The sequence below is a fragment of the Diadema antillarum genome, unplaced genomic scaffold (genome assembly GCF_040938485.1).
Source record: "Diadema antillarum isolate AM-2024a unplaced genomic scaffold, OU_Dant_1.0 seq00000059_RagTag, whole genome shotgun sequence".
Lineage (NCBI taxonomy): Eukaryota > Metazoa > Echinodermata > Echinoidea > Diadematoida > Diadematidae > Diadema > Diadema antillarum.
This window is the reverse complement of record NW_027271164.1, coordinates 2,190,018-2,207,452: the sequence shown is the minus strand read 5'-3', so window position 1 is coordinate 2,207,452 and position 17,435 is coordinate 2,190,018. Positions and strand designations below refer to the sequence as shown.

General features: G+C 36.8%; 1 protein-coding gene across 1 annotated transcript in view; it reads right to left on the bottom strand.

Moving 5' to 3' along the window:
• LOC139725804 (aromatic-L-amino-acid decarboxylase-like) overlaps positions 1-7,633 on the bottom strand; it is a 43,891-nt gene extending 36,258 nt beyond the window's left edge. The window contains exon 1 of the mRNA XM_071636882.1: positions 7,623-7,633. The gene's annotated coding sequence lies outside the window, so the exon portion shown is untranslated. The remainder of the gene's footprint in view (positions 1-7,622) is intronic.
• Between the last annotated feature and the right edge of the window lie 9,802 nt (positions 7,634-17,435).

The window sequence follows — 17,435 nt, the reverse complement described above, 5'->3', positions numbered from 1 at the left end:
CTATCCTTCCAGCTATTCAGCTGTCTATTTTTTCCCCTCCCGCCGCATTTCTTCCGTTGTGCTGGCATTTTCCTCCAGTGTTTTCCACTTTTTCATTTGCAAAAGTGCGATTCCCTTATCTTAAATCCTCGAGAAACTGGATACATTTATTGGGTTATTGCAGCAGCAAATTTCAAAACTAATTTGATTATGACTGTCCATATGATCTCGGAAGGTAATGAAATGCCATCAAACTGGAAGGTGGTGCCTTACTAGTGGTGGAGTTACTTTTGCATCGACGGCAGCCCGGAAATACGAAAAAAAGTATACTTGGTAATATGACGTTCGATTGATCTCTTAGTTGCTAAATTTTGTAGCGCATCACTTTAACGATTCGGCGACGTAATTTTCAGGACGAAAACTGAGAGGTATGTGGCGAATGAAAGTAAATAAGAGAGAGAGAGAGAGAGATGGGTTTTCTGGATATCTGATTTTTTAGATATCTGGATATGCAAATGCAAATTAGATAGGGATTGGATCTTTAATTGTCCTACGAAATATGAACGTCTATTTAATGTGTGCAGTTATTATCTTTTATACAGCGTACATATATATCACTAAAAAAAATCTAATTTTCCTCACTATATATTTCTGATGAAATTGCATCTTGATCTAAAATGACACAGGAAGTGATTTTGTTAACTTAGTAGTAAATTTTAGTGATGGGTTTGTAATCTTATTTAATCTTTGCAATATCTAGTGAGCTGATTTCAGGAGAAAAAAAATAAAATCTGAAATATGAATGATATGTAAAACACAGCGTAATGGCATTTTGATCGGTTTAAAAATGTAAAGAAACATTTCTAAAGATACGGGTGCAACATCTTGCGGCACATTTTATTTTGGCCTTGTTATTTCCGGAGAGTTGAGGACGGCCTTTTCTGAAATTCTTGTATCTCATAGGGAAGTATAACATGAGTGCTGCCGACAGTCAGCAGGTGATGTTTGCTTGCAATGCCATGGGGGGGGGGGGGGGGGGGGGGAATTAGAGGAATATTGACCCTTGACCCAACCAACCATGAGCATGAACACCCACCCCACCCACTGCTCAGGTAGAGATGCTGGTTGGTTCAGATGTTGTTATGGAGAGCAGTCCGTAAAGTCTTTTGGTGAACTTTGACACTTTATAGGAGAGTCATGGGGAAAGCGTGAATAGCAAAAGTCGTGAATTCTTGATGGGAGACAGAGAGAGAAGCAGAGAGCCAGCCAGCCAGACAGACAGACAGACAGACAGACAGACAGACAGTCAGGTAAACGTAGTTGACAGTTGTTTCTGAAGAGAGGTGCAACCAAACGAATACACTTTGTATCTTGCCATCTTTCGACGAGAAGAGTAATGTTTGATTTTTGTGTAATATTTTCCCGCTGTAAACACTCATTGACCAGTCCTTCTATTGTATTCTTTGTCTTGACAGAGAGAAATACCAACAGCTTGGATCAGTACACCAACAGCAAAAAATCTTTGCAGAGTCGACCTATACCAGATGAGTAAGTTGCATAAAAGATCAAACCATCACATCGCATAAATTCAAGTTTGTGAGAATCTCAAAAACAACAGAAAAGTTTACCCTCATGAAAAGAATATTGACACAGAAATGATATAAAGAGCTCCTATCCATACCGCTTTTGCCATGTGACAAAATGGTCATTTGAGCGTCACTTGAGTTTTGAGAGAAAGGCTAAGTTTCTCCAAACATAATTACGTCAACTCAATGAATGCCAAAAAATAAAGTAAATTTTGTCTTTCTAGGACATTGAAACAGCACACACTTTCTTCATTATATCTCTCTAGCAAGTCAAGGGAATGTGAATTCTTTTATGACATAAAAACTTAATGAAGTTGCTTTTAGACAAAACCTGAACAAATCATCATTTTCGGAATTATTATCCAATTTTCTTCAGACTAATCTTTCTGCATCCATTTAATCCACAGTGTTCGATTTTTTCATTAAAAGTGAAATCCTATATATGAATTGTTGTTAAAAAACAACGTGTATCATCTTGTTTTTCTGCGGTTTTAGAGGATATCTTGAAAAAATTTTGTGAATTACAAATTTCCCTGAGGGTTAAGATTTATAGTCATGCATATTTTTCACAAAATCTTTCAAATATCCAAAGTTATGTCCTATTCCATGTGCTTTTGAGAATATTGAACGGCAAATATACTTGCAGAAATACCATGTATATCAATGTGTATTATGATTTCAGCATCGATTGTCTCCCACAAATTCTATAATAGCGTTCTTTAGCATTGAGCGCATATATAGGGGCATTATCACTTTGTGTCATACGCTATATAAGAACAGTCAATTACTATTATTATTGTTATTATTATTATTATTATAACAAACATATGTATGTATATATATATATACATATATACATATATACATATATATGTATACATATATCCTATGTGTGTGTGTGTGTGTGTGTGTGTGTGTGTGTGTGTGTGTATATATATGTATATATTCGGTGAAGTGGTCTGCCCCAAGTACTAACAACTGGACCCCGTGGAAGACCAGCTAATGCAGCTGAATATGGAATACCCAGCCCTCTCGTCAGATGGAAAGTGAAAACAAACAAACAAACAAACGAACGAACGAAAAACAACAGTATGGTGTGTGCGTACATTGACAGTGATTGACTGAAAGGTCTCAATTGGAATGAACTGGCTAATACAAGAACAAAAATTAAAAAAAAAACGTGTAGAAACTGGCATCACAAATAGTCAATATTACAAGTGCCAACTGAAATAAAATACCACCAACTTTACAAGCAAACATCCAGTCACTTAGTGTGATGAGTCTGTTCAAGAGATTCCTCTGCTGTAGTGCAGTGATCAAGATAACTTCAAAGAGTGACGTAAGCACGTGTAAGGACCTGTCCAAGTGGCTACTTTTTGAACATTATGGTTCTGATGCGCATAAAAGATTCTTCCATCTTCTTATTCTCCTTTACCGAATATCTGACATGGGATCAGTACCCCAGGGGAAAAAAATCCATGACCTACTATGATATTACAAGAAAGGGCTTATACGGTTGTACCAGTAATAACAGAAGTAAATGAGAGCACGTTATTTAAAATCAGTTACAATCTCCCTTTAACGAAAGCACCATGCTGTGACTGATTCACAGAGCTTTACGTAACGTATAACATGGGATCATGCAGTGAACAACGGAAGTTTTTCCATGACATTATTATGATGTAATTACGAAAGCAATAGCTGTCGCAACGGTAAGAGCAGACGAAGATGACTAAATCATGATATGTTAGAATCAGTTACAACCTTTCAAAGATGAAAAACTGACTGATTTCTGTTTTCTCAACGCTTTACACTCTTACCTTAAGGCTTTATTCTTCTCAGCAGCTTATCAACTTGAAACTTTATGCCCTTGAACCACAAGGCACCGCCCTTTTTTGTCAGTCCCTGCCATGTAGGTGACATAAACCTTTCCCTCACATTGAATCATTCCATCGGGTACCATGATTACTTACAAATGGAAGTCTTCTTCTATATACTCACAGAGCAGGAAGGACCTTTCAGTGTTTGTTACCTCGTTGAACTTCCCAGCCATACATTTTCCCTTATCTATTGTGTACTCTTATAGCATCGATCAATCCAAAACTCAGAGGACAGTAGAAATTGCTCAAGACAACGAGTAAATTGTTTATATTGATGGAGATGATGGTGGTACGCATATAACAATGACATTGATTCGTACGGCGACACATATTCTCCTGCGACAATTGCTCCAGTCTTGCTTTCTCCAAGCACTTAGGGTTAGAGTTGTGTTAGTGTTTGAGGTTTAGTTTGATGTGAGGATTTGAGTTAGGGTTATGTTTGTGGGTTTGGCCTAGCATGCAGATCTTATTTCATGGGAATTGTTGCAGGAGCAACGTCATGGAACCGATTCGTATAGCCACTACTTCTGTCATTTCAGTCATCTATTTTACTCTGCCAGTTCTATCACTTCGTTTAAAGTCGTATTGTAACAGTCGACTTAAATAGTCTTGTGACGAGATGAAATACTTTGTACAGCTGTAGTTTTGAAACAATCCCTTACGACCGATGGATTTCACATTCTGATGGTTCACGTTTTTATTCAGCGGCAAAATTTTTGGGGGTGTAGTCCTTTGTATACGATGTGTAACTTTGTTTCCTCGAAGCTATAGTATCCAACTGGATTCTCCTTAGTTTTCTTTCATATGATCTTCTTATGAGAAATATATACATATATATATATATATATATATATATATATATATATATATATATATACTTATACATATATATAGAAATCATATGTCATATCTATCTTGATGAATTATGTGTCTTCGTGTTGGTATCTGGTAGGAGTTAATCACTTTTATGAGCGTGTTGTGAATGTCATGACGAAGGCAGTCACGAAGTAATATCAAATAATGTCCACCTTGGTATCTTTGGATTTAGATCTTGAGATTTAGAGAAGTGACCCCCCCAAAAAAAAAAAAAATCTTTAATGTATTTTACATGGATGCAGGCGAAAGACCTGGAAGGGTGGGGTGTGGTGGTAGGGTCACTCAAGGAGGGGATTCGATTTTGCGGGATAGCTTATGGCGACTGAAGAATTATCATGGTCAGCTATCTTAGACTGGTTAGATTTGAACATGAAGCAACTGAAACCGCGGTGTCGAGAATACAACGTACACAATTTGTTTCTCAATATGCTTATTTATATTTAATCGCAAATATTGTGAGCTGTATCTGTGTTCCTTAATATTAGATGGATATATCCTCAGGCCGATACCACGTCCTATCACGGATGATGCTACTCGTATCTTAATCAGTGTTTGGATATGCACTGTGACTTCCGATTTCATTTTTGGAAACACTCATACATACTTGATTTAAGTGCAATTATAAATATCCCTTATTACACGTTTTGCGACGGGGGGGGGGGGGGGGGGGAGAGACCTATAACCTAACACAGATTACCGTCAACCAAGGATTTAAGCTCGTCAGACTGACGTTCAGCATAAATTAGTCATACCGCGTCCGAATGGATTTAGGATCGCAGATTAAAGCTGATTTGTGGCAATTTTCATATTTGGCAGCATATATTCTGGCGTATCCATAGAGCATGTAATCTTCAGGCCTGCATGCAATGTAACATCCTCAAATTAAAATACACAAATACACACACACACACGCACACACACATACATACAACACACACACACTGGTATATGAGTTAGGTATTGTTCATTCAAAGGCAATTAAACATGTATAAATCGCGCACAGAATGCAGGTATCGTTCATTCATACACAACGCCCTTGGCGCCATTTGATTATGAAATTGTGCGATTTATAACATCTAGTGTCATTTAGTGTTCGCTTAAATGTATCAAACTAGGAAATAATATAGGAGGTAGAGAGAGGGAGTGAAAAGAAAGAAAAGAAAGAAAGAATGTCATATGATACACACATATCGATCTATGGTAGAACAGCAGTCATTGAACATATTTTGATATTATGAGAAGGCAGTAGCAGGGGTACCGGAAACAGGTGCATAATCTTATATATTCCTCCCTTCCTATTTTTCTATTCAATAGTCAAAATATCCATACACATCTTCTTAACATTAAGGAGGTTTATTCGTGCTTACATTGTTTGTTTTTTTTCATGATTGCAAATGCTGTCTATCTGATGATATCACAGATAAGATCCGTAGATGATAATCAATGTCTATGAGAGAAAAAAATCATTGAAGTTACAAGGCTTGCAATTACTATGTAATATAAAAATGTGATAAAAATTGAATAAGGTAAAGAAAGACTGTTTTTACAAGAAGTGTATTAGGGGTGTCATTTAACAAAATGGCTGTTCACTACAATGACTCATTTAAAATGTAATGTTCGACGCTACATTAGCTCACTCATGATATTCAGATTACCACAACCCTTCCGATTTTTTTTTCTAAATTTCACTGCTCTGCTTTTTTCGTTGTTGTTGTTGTGGTGCTCAATTATAAACTTCATAACTCTCGGTTATTGTACGTTGCCCTTCAGACACTTAAACCACTTAACGTTTAAGTGCATGGTCATATCCGAAGCATTAATCATATCCTGTGCTCCTGCTATTTTGATCCATTTAGATCTTCATCTATACTATACCGGAACTTAATCTCCTATAGAATAATTACCTGTTTATTGATAATGGCCTTTGTCTTATAAAATGTGGTGATGGCTATTGATCAATTCCATTCTTTTTGAGAAATGGATTGGTTAAGCTATCGAATAGTTTTCCTTGTGTGAGCACAATTTGAATTCCATCACACTTCGACATGAGGACAGTCACATGATCATATTTCTGGGAGAATAAATAACTCATGTGCTATAGAGAATACGTGATAAAAACTTCGGTGTGTATAATTGTGCGTTAAAATCTCTTAAGATCTATTGAAAGTTTTGTCATGACTTACATGAGTGTGAAATTTCTCAAAACACAACATACCAATATTTGTTGGCACTATGATTTGCCTAAACGAGGACATTTCGAAGTGATATATCTTAGTTCGAGAGTTCGAAGTACGAGATGCTCATGATCAGTTTCCTGTGGAACAAAAAAGATAAGGAGGCCGTAGCATGACACAAACCGTAAATGTAAACCATGCTTCCCAAGTTATTCAACTGCAATTGTGTCATCTTATTTCTACACATACAGCCACAGTTTGCTACAAGAAGAGAGGGTGTCAAACAGCTCTCGCAATCCCCGAGTGGTAGGGATACGATATATGAGTATGAAGCATTAACATGGCTGGCTGGCTGACGGTCTTTTCATTGGTATTGATCACCCTTCATACCCGCCTCCCAACGACATTTGTTTTATCAGGCATGAGCGGCTACCTTGGCTTCACGCCCTATGGTTTGCTGGATTGTCCCTTAGAGCATCTACTCTCATTTTCCAGCCACGTGTCCAGACGTAAGAAACACTAGATCCTAAATTTCATTCTGAAAAAAAATCCAGTGGAGCACAGTGTTTCCTTCAAATTGAAGACTTAAGGGCACCAATAACTCCTGCCATGCTTTCACTCAGTGTTACATGTTTAATATGTTCATTAAGTGTGAATAGTTTATAATATACATCATAATTAACACTCACTTGAAGTGCTTGAAAATACGCCCTTCCAACTTGTAGAGAGAATATCAATTCTTATCAGTTATACACTTCGTCAGTTCTTTTGTATCTCACAGACCCGCATTGTTGTACTATCAAACCATTGCGAACATATGTCGCAAATCGAAAGTAGGTGTAACAAACAAATGTGATTAATGATTAACTTCAAATGCAGATGAATTATATAACAACAACAACTGTTCATTGCATTCAACAGCCTTGCAAAAAAAAAAAGGAGAGAGGAATCGAAAATGCATTTACACCGATATGATATTCTGAGAGAAATGCACAGACAATTTGACAGAATGCAAGTAGGATAAAAACATGATAATGCCGCTGGCGATCCGCAGACCAGATGAAATGTTAAAGCTTTCATTGTTTCTGAAAGTAGATAAGTAGAGACCATTCAGAATTGCAACTCACCTCGCTTTCGATATTCCTCAGCGTCCATGGTCGAGCGCTGTGTCGATCTCCGAGAGTTACATGAGAAAACAAAAACGTTGTCTTTCTTCTCAATTTTGTCTCTGTCCTTATCTTGAGGTTGAATGATATCCTCTTTGAGTGAGCGAGTCTTTAAGAGGACCTAGAAAGAAAAGACTCCTATCGGTGACATTTCCTTATGCACCTTTTCAGCTGGAAATGTACAGATGAAATAAGTTGCGGAGAATGTTCGCGATAAAGATCTAACTATGCCGTAACTTACTTACTGAGGACTCATTAGCTACTTTTTAGCTGTCAGTGCTCTCTATCAGTTGTCTAGATGATCTTCCAGTATGCGTGAATATATTTGATGTTATCGCATTACGTGCATTCTTAAAAATATTCGAATTAAGCGCGAAGTTTCGTGTTGCAATGAGAACTAAACAAACAGAATAGGGATTTCTTAGCACCACCGGCTATAGTGTGTTGAAGACCTGTCGCTTGTCCCGCTCCTGTCGTCACGAGTTGATGCTAATCTGTGGTGGTCTCGACCGCTGCTTAGAACCCCCTGTCTGTACCCTCGCTAGGCAAAAGACAGACGAGCTGGTCGAGTGGAGCTCGGCTTATATAGCAGCTGGCTCCGCTGGTGCTATCTGACTTAGATGCTAACATATTCGTGAAAAAAAAATATCAGAACGGAGTGATGACTGTGGCAAGATTCGCTCACTTGTAGTTGCAACGGGACCAATGCGCGCTGCGTGAACTGGGTGGGAGGGGACTAAATGTGGGATTGTATTATCTGTAATATCACCAGCCAATCACTGTACAAAAAGGAAGAAATAATTTACAACAAAAGTCTGTGCGGTTGAGTAAAGCTTGTGGCGTTCTTAAGACAAAAGGCTTTACATTTGGGAAAATGCACACATCTATTGTTTTCTCGATGGTACTTTAGGACTTAATTGAAGACTTTTGTATTCTGGTTTAGCCTGAACTTTTCGGTTCACTAGTCATATAATAATTGCTAGTCATCAAAGAATTAAACCTAAGATAAAAACTTACGGATGACCTTATGAAAACTGACTGTAGTTGTATCTTCTTTGTAAACTTTTCTAGCGCCAAAGAGTATTTTCATCCATTCCGAAAGTCATAAAAAGTCAATGTAACCATCTTCTTGTAAATATTGAAACAATAGAAACACAACCATCATCTGGTTTTTTGTTTTTGTTTTTGTTTTTGTTTTTTTTTCGTTTTTTAGAATGCTCACATGGCGACATTATTATTATTATTATTATTATTATTATTGTTTATTCGACCAGGTAACTATAGGATACATATCATTAACATCACAAACATGAAACAAAAACCAGAATGAACATTACAAAAGATACACTGTACTGTACACGTTACATAATGTGAAAATGAAATGAATGGAGACTACATGAGGGTCAGGGCATACAAAAGTAAATACATTTACTATTGCCCGTAGGCATGTGAACCCACACATGTTGCCCCTAAGAAACATTTAACAATCATTAAAAAAGTATCACTCAACCCCTGATCCCCATCCCTTAACTCCATAATCCTTATCAAACTTCAAAACATAAAAAAACACTATACTATTCCAATATAATCATCCAACCCATGACTTCATTTATAAATATATTCATACATTGATTTCAAAAACTGAAATAAATACGTCAACATAAATGTAGAAGATTCCTGGATTTCCACCCTACCCCCAACCCTAAGCCTCTAACCTCTTAGGACATAATCATCATTGTCGTCAGCGTAAAAATGAAAATGAAGCACATGTGTACAAATCAAAACTAAAACTATCACTCAATGTGTCAAACACCGAGAATATAAACTCAGCTAACAATTAATTTGTATATTGTTACCACAACGACTCAATGTTGATGAATATGTTCAAAATGGAACACTAGAACGTTTTCTTTATTTCAAATATATATCTCATTCTAAACCCCGGTAATTACTGATTCATTGTCTTGATTAAGCCTGACAACTTTAAGTCGTGAGTACAAATTACAGAACATCATGATCCCGATAAGAAGAAACTAGGTCAGTTATCTTACGTGACATTTTGAAGGATTAGGGTCCGCCTTGGTGGGCTGGCTTGAAGGAGTTTTTTTTTTTCATTTTCAGTGGTAAATTCAGTTATGATTTCTTTATATCCCTTGTATTTAAACTCATAAAAAAATATAACCAGACATAACGATGATTGTTGCCATCTCAGTTTGAAATTTATGGCTATTTAAATTGTTCCTCAAAGGTTAAGACAATTAATCCCATACGGGCTAGACTGATTCTAAGGAGCTTCACAACATGTTTGACTGTCACCCTTTTACAACATCTATCTATGTACTGGTGCAAGTTGAGCTTTTAAAACACCTTGTGGAATGACATTTTTTAAAGGTGACATCACTGGTTCATGAAATCCAAATGACTGTTACCATTCACCTCTCAATTCTGATGAGGTGCCGAAATTACCTTCGGATTTGGGGCATGCTAATTGTTTAAATATCTTAATCATTATCTAGGCCTTTCCCATCACAGATTCGAAAAAAATAACTGGTATCAAGAAACATGGTATGGATTAAGCATATAATGGCTCTCTGCTCGCCCAGTTTACATGCATCAATAGGGGGCATTCACAGACTGACATTTTGACAGGAATTAGTGTAGCAATAAATTAAAGTATCAGCTCAAGCACATTGCGATTGACTACCCTAAATTTATCTCTTATGACTTGATCAAGTTTTATGGTAAATTATAGTTCACACAATTCACTTCATTGTGAAAATGGATCTGAAATGGGCAATCCATCCATTTTGTAATCTTTGTTTGATTTATGTATGTATTAATATATGTATATATATATATATATATATATATATATATATATATATATATACTGTCATAGTATATGATCATATACCGACTTATAAACAGATTTTGAAAGGTGCCAACTCAAATCTTTTGCAGAGTTCACTTCGGATTCCATTCTGGAGCAACTCTCTTCCTATTGTCTATAACGACATCGCGATAGTAATATCACTTATAACATTTTTCCCCTTTGTTATTCACTCTCACAATATTGATAGAGAAAATGTCAAAGAGTGTTGCCTGTGGTTCAAGTTCATCGACCTGATATTTAAGATGTAAAAAAGAACAGTTTCAAACTTTGAACTTCCTACGTATACACAATGTGTGCTTAAAATAGCGGTTGTACTGATTCAGATAATTATGACAGTAAAGATGTGTTTTTAAACTGTACGTCAAAGAATATAAAAGTTAATACTGTTAGAGGAAAACGCGGTGAAGAATTATAATACCACATCTCAAACAAGTGATAATATAATGACAGCTGCGGTAATGATATCGATAGTAACAACTTATGTTTTACGTACCAAGAAAAAAAGGGTCCCAAGAACTCATAACATGCTTTATAATAGCGACAAGGAGCGAGAGGAGAACGGGACTAGAGGAGCATCCGCTACACATCTTTCACTTCCTTCAATACTGATCTGTTTTGTTATCATGTTTTTGGTAGGGATATCACCAGTATTAGTTTGGAAGTAAATTATTACCCTTCATCTTGTTTGTCATATGCGGTCTCCTTAAATGCGCATCCAACATGTAAGCTTACAGAATACCCTCTTAAAAATCGAGAAATCACTAGCAATCACGATGTAATATCATGACTTTATAACATGCGAAATTGATTCCTTTAATCAATCCACTGGAAGAGTACATTAAACGTGTTAGATCTATATAGAAAATACATTAGTGTACAAGTATTATACTACTGTATATGATATGCTTAAATATAGATTTGTAACATCACGTATAATGTGTGTGTGTGTATGTGTGCCTTAGATGTATAGCTTTGTTTTAAAAAAAAAATTAAGATTAAGAAATAAGTGTCAACATTTTTAGTGAAACAACAATATTTTTTTCTCATCGTTTTCCATGTGTTTCCATCTATCATTGCTCATGAAAATTTGGAAGACGGGAAAATCAGAAATCTTTAAGGGTGATGCTAGAAGTATCGCATAGGAAGCTCTGCGAACGAGTGTACAGGCAGAGGACAGTCACGACTGAAAAGGAAACTTAATCATACTAGACCAAATATGACCCAAATGAGATCCCCTTGACGGAATGGGGAAAAATAATGAAAAATAAGAGTAACGCTGGCCGTAGTCGTCAACAGCCTTCTGATTAGCTTCGCCCACACGGTCCCCTCTGGCCGCACCCTCGCCCGACATGAAGCAAGCTGCCGTAGATCGCTACATATCGGCGGACGAGTCGATCAATGGTAGGAGTGAGCTACGGCAGGTGCATCATCCCAACGTGTTAGCTTCGTGCCAAGTCAGGCGTCCAGTCTTCAATGAGGGCCAGGAAGTGAAGGCGGGAAGACAGTGATGTGATTCACCAGCTAGTGACGAGAAGACGGGGAAGAGGGAAGGGGGGGGGGGAGTTCATCAGGCGACAATCATGGTGGTCGAGGACTCTTTTGTGTACATACATTATCTGATATTCTACACTATCTAATATGCCTGCTCTACGCAAGAGTGGCGCCAAAACGCGCACATTACTTCAAAATGCATTAACGCTTTCTTCAGTCCTTCGTGGTTATATAATATTTTGAGGAGGGTAGAGAACGAAAGCCACTGTTCATTTATTCAAGCTATTTCAGATTGTATAGATGTTTCCTTCTCATAATTTCCCCAAAGAGTGATTGCGACTTTGTGTGTGTTGTATACGCGGTATAATGTCTTTCACTCCGTATTATAAAAGAGAGAATTTCAAATGTATTACAGTGTATCTTTTTCTCACCCTTTTTTTAAAGAGAGATTTTCAAATACCACGGTATGCTACACTTGGGTTAATCGTGCATGTATGTGTACAGGTATTGGTGTTACAAAAAAACATTTCCCACTTTTGGTGCAAAAACTATACATCAGATAACACTGTCATTGATATGAGTACAAGCTGAAAAGTGTGAACAGAGTACAGCTTAGTTGGAGGTGATTTGGATAATGAAAGCATGAATCAGTTTCATTAAATCCATGATTAATTCTAAAGTTATGTTTAAGGTTTTCATCAAATTTGAACTCTCGGTACAAAATTGAACTTTACGCAGGACACTGGGCACTGTTAGTCTGAATTCATGGTAAAGGGTAAAATGCATTGACAAGAAAAGATTAAGCACATAATGTTTTTCATGTGCTTGCATACACTACATTTTAGGATGAATACAGATTAGCTGTGATAATGGAATTTCTCATGAATATGTAATAGAACATTCAAACCCGGCTGGCCATTGTTCAGGACCATTGTCTGGGTGTAAACCACACACTCCCATACACACCAATTGACCCCTGTGCAAAATTAAAGTTTTGTACAGAGGGTTGAAAATAAAGCAAAATCTGAACCCTAACTTCAAAATAAATCTTGAATAAGGAAACTAAATTATGCTTTCATTTTTACATTTCATCCAAAAAAAAAATTGTAGACTATTAAGGTGGTATTGCTCATATCAATATTTGTGTCCTTTGATATATAGTTTTGGAACTATTAAGGATCAAAAGAGGGAAACCTTTATCTTTATCTATGTATATATGTAGTCATATAGTCATATATATATATAGTCATATATAGTCATATATATATATAGTCATATATAGTCATATATATATATATACAGTCATCAAAATATGAAGAGTAGAAACAGTCGTATAAACACCGCAGGAGCCAAAAAATTGGACTGACGTTTCGGTCAAAGACCTTTATCAAAGCGTTTAGATAAGTATACTATATAAATAAGTATTTATTTTATCCTGCTGTGTTTATACAACTGTTTCTACTCTTTATATATATATATATATATATATATATATATATATCTTGGTAATGAGATACAAATTGTCTTTGTGTCGTACTTCTATATTATGATTTCTTGTTTAATTTTGACTTGTGTGGTATTGAGGTCAGTAACATAAAACGTTGAAACCGGAAAGTGCTTTCTCTAGACACTTTCCTTCGTGCGAAATTTATGCCAATATGGTGCAAATTATCAATAGTGTCAAAGACAGAGTACTGGTTTATTGCGGCGTGATAATAAAGCCTTGTTTTGAACCTAAGATCTCCAGCTAGCAGACACCCTCATTTTCATTTGGCGCGCCTCGTGAGTTCTCGGTATTTGGACGTTTTCCCGTTTCTCTCGCCCAGCCGCTAGATGTCACACCTCCGACAGTCGTTCATATACCGGCCGCAGCGGGCCAAGTTTGCACAGCTTGAGTGTTCTCTCCTGGTCGAATCTCCATACCCAATTACGATAGTTGCTATCTCGGAAAGTCAAATTTGGAATCCTACCAAAGAAATAAATCACGGCAGTTTATCACTCGCAAGTTCGACCAAGCCACTGCCAGCAAACAGACGCTCTAGGTATTAGATGACAGTTTAGAATACCAACATCATTATACTCATTTACACAATACAGTATTCTTTAACAGGATAGGAACTACTACGAGGTCAAACAAATATTGCAACAAAAAAAAAAAAAAACCAGTCTAGATGAGGCAACGCAAACTCTAGTCTCAACACTTCATTTAGTGATTGATATCCCTATCAGAATATTATGGGTTAAGCTAATAGTACAACAACAAATTTTAAGAAGGTAATGACATATTATAACATGTATAATAATAACTATCCTTAATAAGTGGAAATCATGTACGCCTATGATAACATACATGCACGGGATTAAATCGTATTTTGATTACACATAAGTGTTCATAATATTTGATATAATGCAACATTTTAGAGAACAACACTCGGAGATAATGACAAGATAACAATTATGGTAGCCGTCGAGAAAAGTGCAGGTGATTTATTAGTCGCCAATGGTATTTTGATATAGAGACAGTGGTTAAGGGAGATTACCTACACCATTCATTGTTGATACATTAAAAAGTGCAGTTACATAATCACAACACACTCACACACGCACACACATACACACATGCACCCCCCCCCCCCCCACACACACACACACATACCGGTTAGGGCCTATGTCACCGCCGCCATTCTAAACGCAAAAAGAGAGTAATAAGCCCCCACACATACACGCACAAGCACACTTATTCAATGCACGCAAAATTTCATATTTGGATACCTGTATCACTATTAGATACGCCGTATTTAGTGACTTCCACTCCACAATACAATTCGTAGACAACGTGGTCTCCGTCGAAGATTTATAGATCTAAAAGATCAGTGTGGGTACAGTGGCCAAGGGGAAAATGGCATCTGTTGATTTTAACCCTTTGCGCGCTTTTCCGATTGGCACAGAAAGCCACACTGTCCACTCTAAAAACCGCACATCGATCATGATATCACCTTCGTCTCCGCTATCCTCGTCACAACAAATGATATCATTATGAAAAACATGGTCTGACCCACTAAGTAGCGTCTTTCGTGCTACTTGTAGAATTCTGCCTGAAGGGTTTGTTTTTATCACTCTGCGAACATTGCATAGTACCTGTTTTCGAAACTCTGGGCCAAGATGGATATTCCTACGATGACCAATTTGAACCTGTTCAAGAGTCAAGACTCTCGTTCATTCTACCACAGTGTTCAGAGGACTGACTGTAATCATCTTCATCTTATCACCTTATCACAGACAGCAAAATCATACTCCTCATTATCTTCTTCACAGGTGACGTCGATGAGAAATTGAATTGACATTTATTTTTTTCAATCACCATTAACGAACGTATGACCAATGGTAGTATCCAGAGGCACACTTCTCCAAGGGCGCCGGAAAGGGGGGGGGGGGGGACTTGCCCCCCCCCCCCTCCAAATAAAATGTTGAGGGGGCAAAACGAAAAAAAAAATTACACTACACTAACAATATACATTATTACATATGTGTATACACTAATATTACCTTATGAGTGAATTTAGTGTATACATGGTAGCCTCGTATCCTCGAGTGTGCCCGCTGAAACATACCTTTAGTAATCCTTGCATTTTTCCTTTTCTTCTCTGCTTTCTAGCAGAATAAGAATATTTTTTTTATTGCTCGAACAATGCGATCACGTTTAAGCTTTTAATGAACGCATTTCAGACGAATGGCAAAGTGAAAGTGACTCGCTCGCTCTGCCCGTACTTATAGTAAAATGAATAGTTTTCCTAAGTTATGATTATAGTCCTTCCATGCCTTTGCAGTGATTTCTTTTATTATGTTTTATTCCCTAGAAATTTAATTCAAAATGCTCTATTAACGCGACTTTTGTACTCTGTTTTTACAAAAAGTCCCTACCGTGGGAGGGGGGGTATCCCCTTCCACACCCTCCCAGGCTCGGTCGCTTCGCTCCCTCACTGAGGATCTCACATCGTCACATAAATGTGCCCCTGTCGAGATTTTGCCACCCCCCCCCCCAAAAAAAAAAAATAATAATAATAATAATAAAAAAGAGAGAAAAAAAAAGACAGAAGTGTTCGGGCGCGCTTGCACTTCTCTATTAGCTTCAAACTCTTTAAATCATTTTTAATCGTCTCTACGGAATTGCAAAATCCAAATCTTGCTAATGATGCGCTTTCAGCGCAGAAGAATTATGGCTATAGGTTTTGCGCTTTATAAATTGATGTATTATATCATATTTATATTTTTATATTATAAAGATGTGGCTGTTATGCAAAATATGTTCAGTTAAGCAAAATTAAAGTATATATTCTAAATCATCAAAGTGTCATTCAGGTCGTAATGAAATAAGTATCTTATACACTGTACACATTTTTTTTTCTTCTTTCGCCAGCCCTCACAATATACGCAAATTGTCATATTCTTTTGGTTCTTTACTGTACAAGTAGCCAGTCAATTTCGGGCCATAGTAATTCAGCTTAAAGTTAATTTAAAGTTAACATTGTTTCTGGAATCAAGGAATTCATTGATAATCCATTCACTGTTTCTTAGTTCCGTTGAATTCTAAACTGTCAGGCCAGCCAATTCAGAATTCACCATTATTCAATATCAGTATAATGTAACGGTTTAAAGGTAAGAAAATCCGGGTAGAAAAGTAACTAAATATACGTAATCATTGACATGTGTTAAATGTTTTTTAATGTCATTTATAAGGTCAAGGACATTCCTATCAATGAGATAATCATCGATAAGTGATAAATGCAGGAATCATGTTTCCTTTGGAATGTGGATGCGAGTACGAGACGTTGCCACCTTCTTTACATTACTCGACGATTCTTCTTTATGATAAAATCTCTCGAAGTGTAAACGTCACATATTTTGTTGCATTCAGCAGCGCAACACTGGATCCTGAAGCTGCTTAGCGGTTGCACGATTTCAATACTAAAACAGACAAAGATTCAACAATGCTATCCCTAGATCTCTATGTGACATCATGAATGCAAGTAAATGACGTCATTTAGTTCATACTGCCTCTGCTACATCACTACCTTGAATAGGCTTTATCTGGCTCTCTCGACGTAATAAATCTAGGCACTTAAATGTTTGGGGTCTGTATGTCAGAGTTGTGAGAACCAAACAAATCATATTAGGCTGAACTGAAGATTCTCAGAATCATGTCAATGCATATTTTTGTTTTAGCAGCAGTAGCAATGTCAATCCATCAATATACATCTTTCATTATATATGGGAAAAAGCTGAACTCAGCAAAATTGCAACAATTACTTTATAGTCACAACAATTACTTTATAGTTACAACTTGTGGCATTATATTTACTACACTACCTCTTCCTACAGTTAGTTACAAT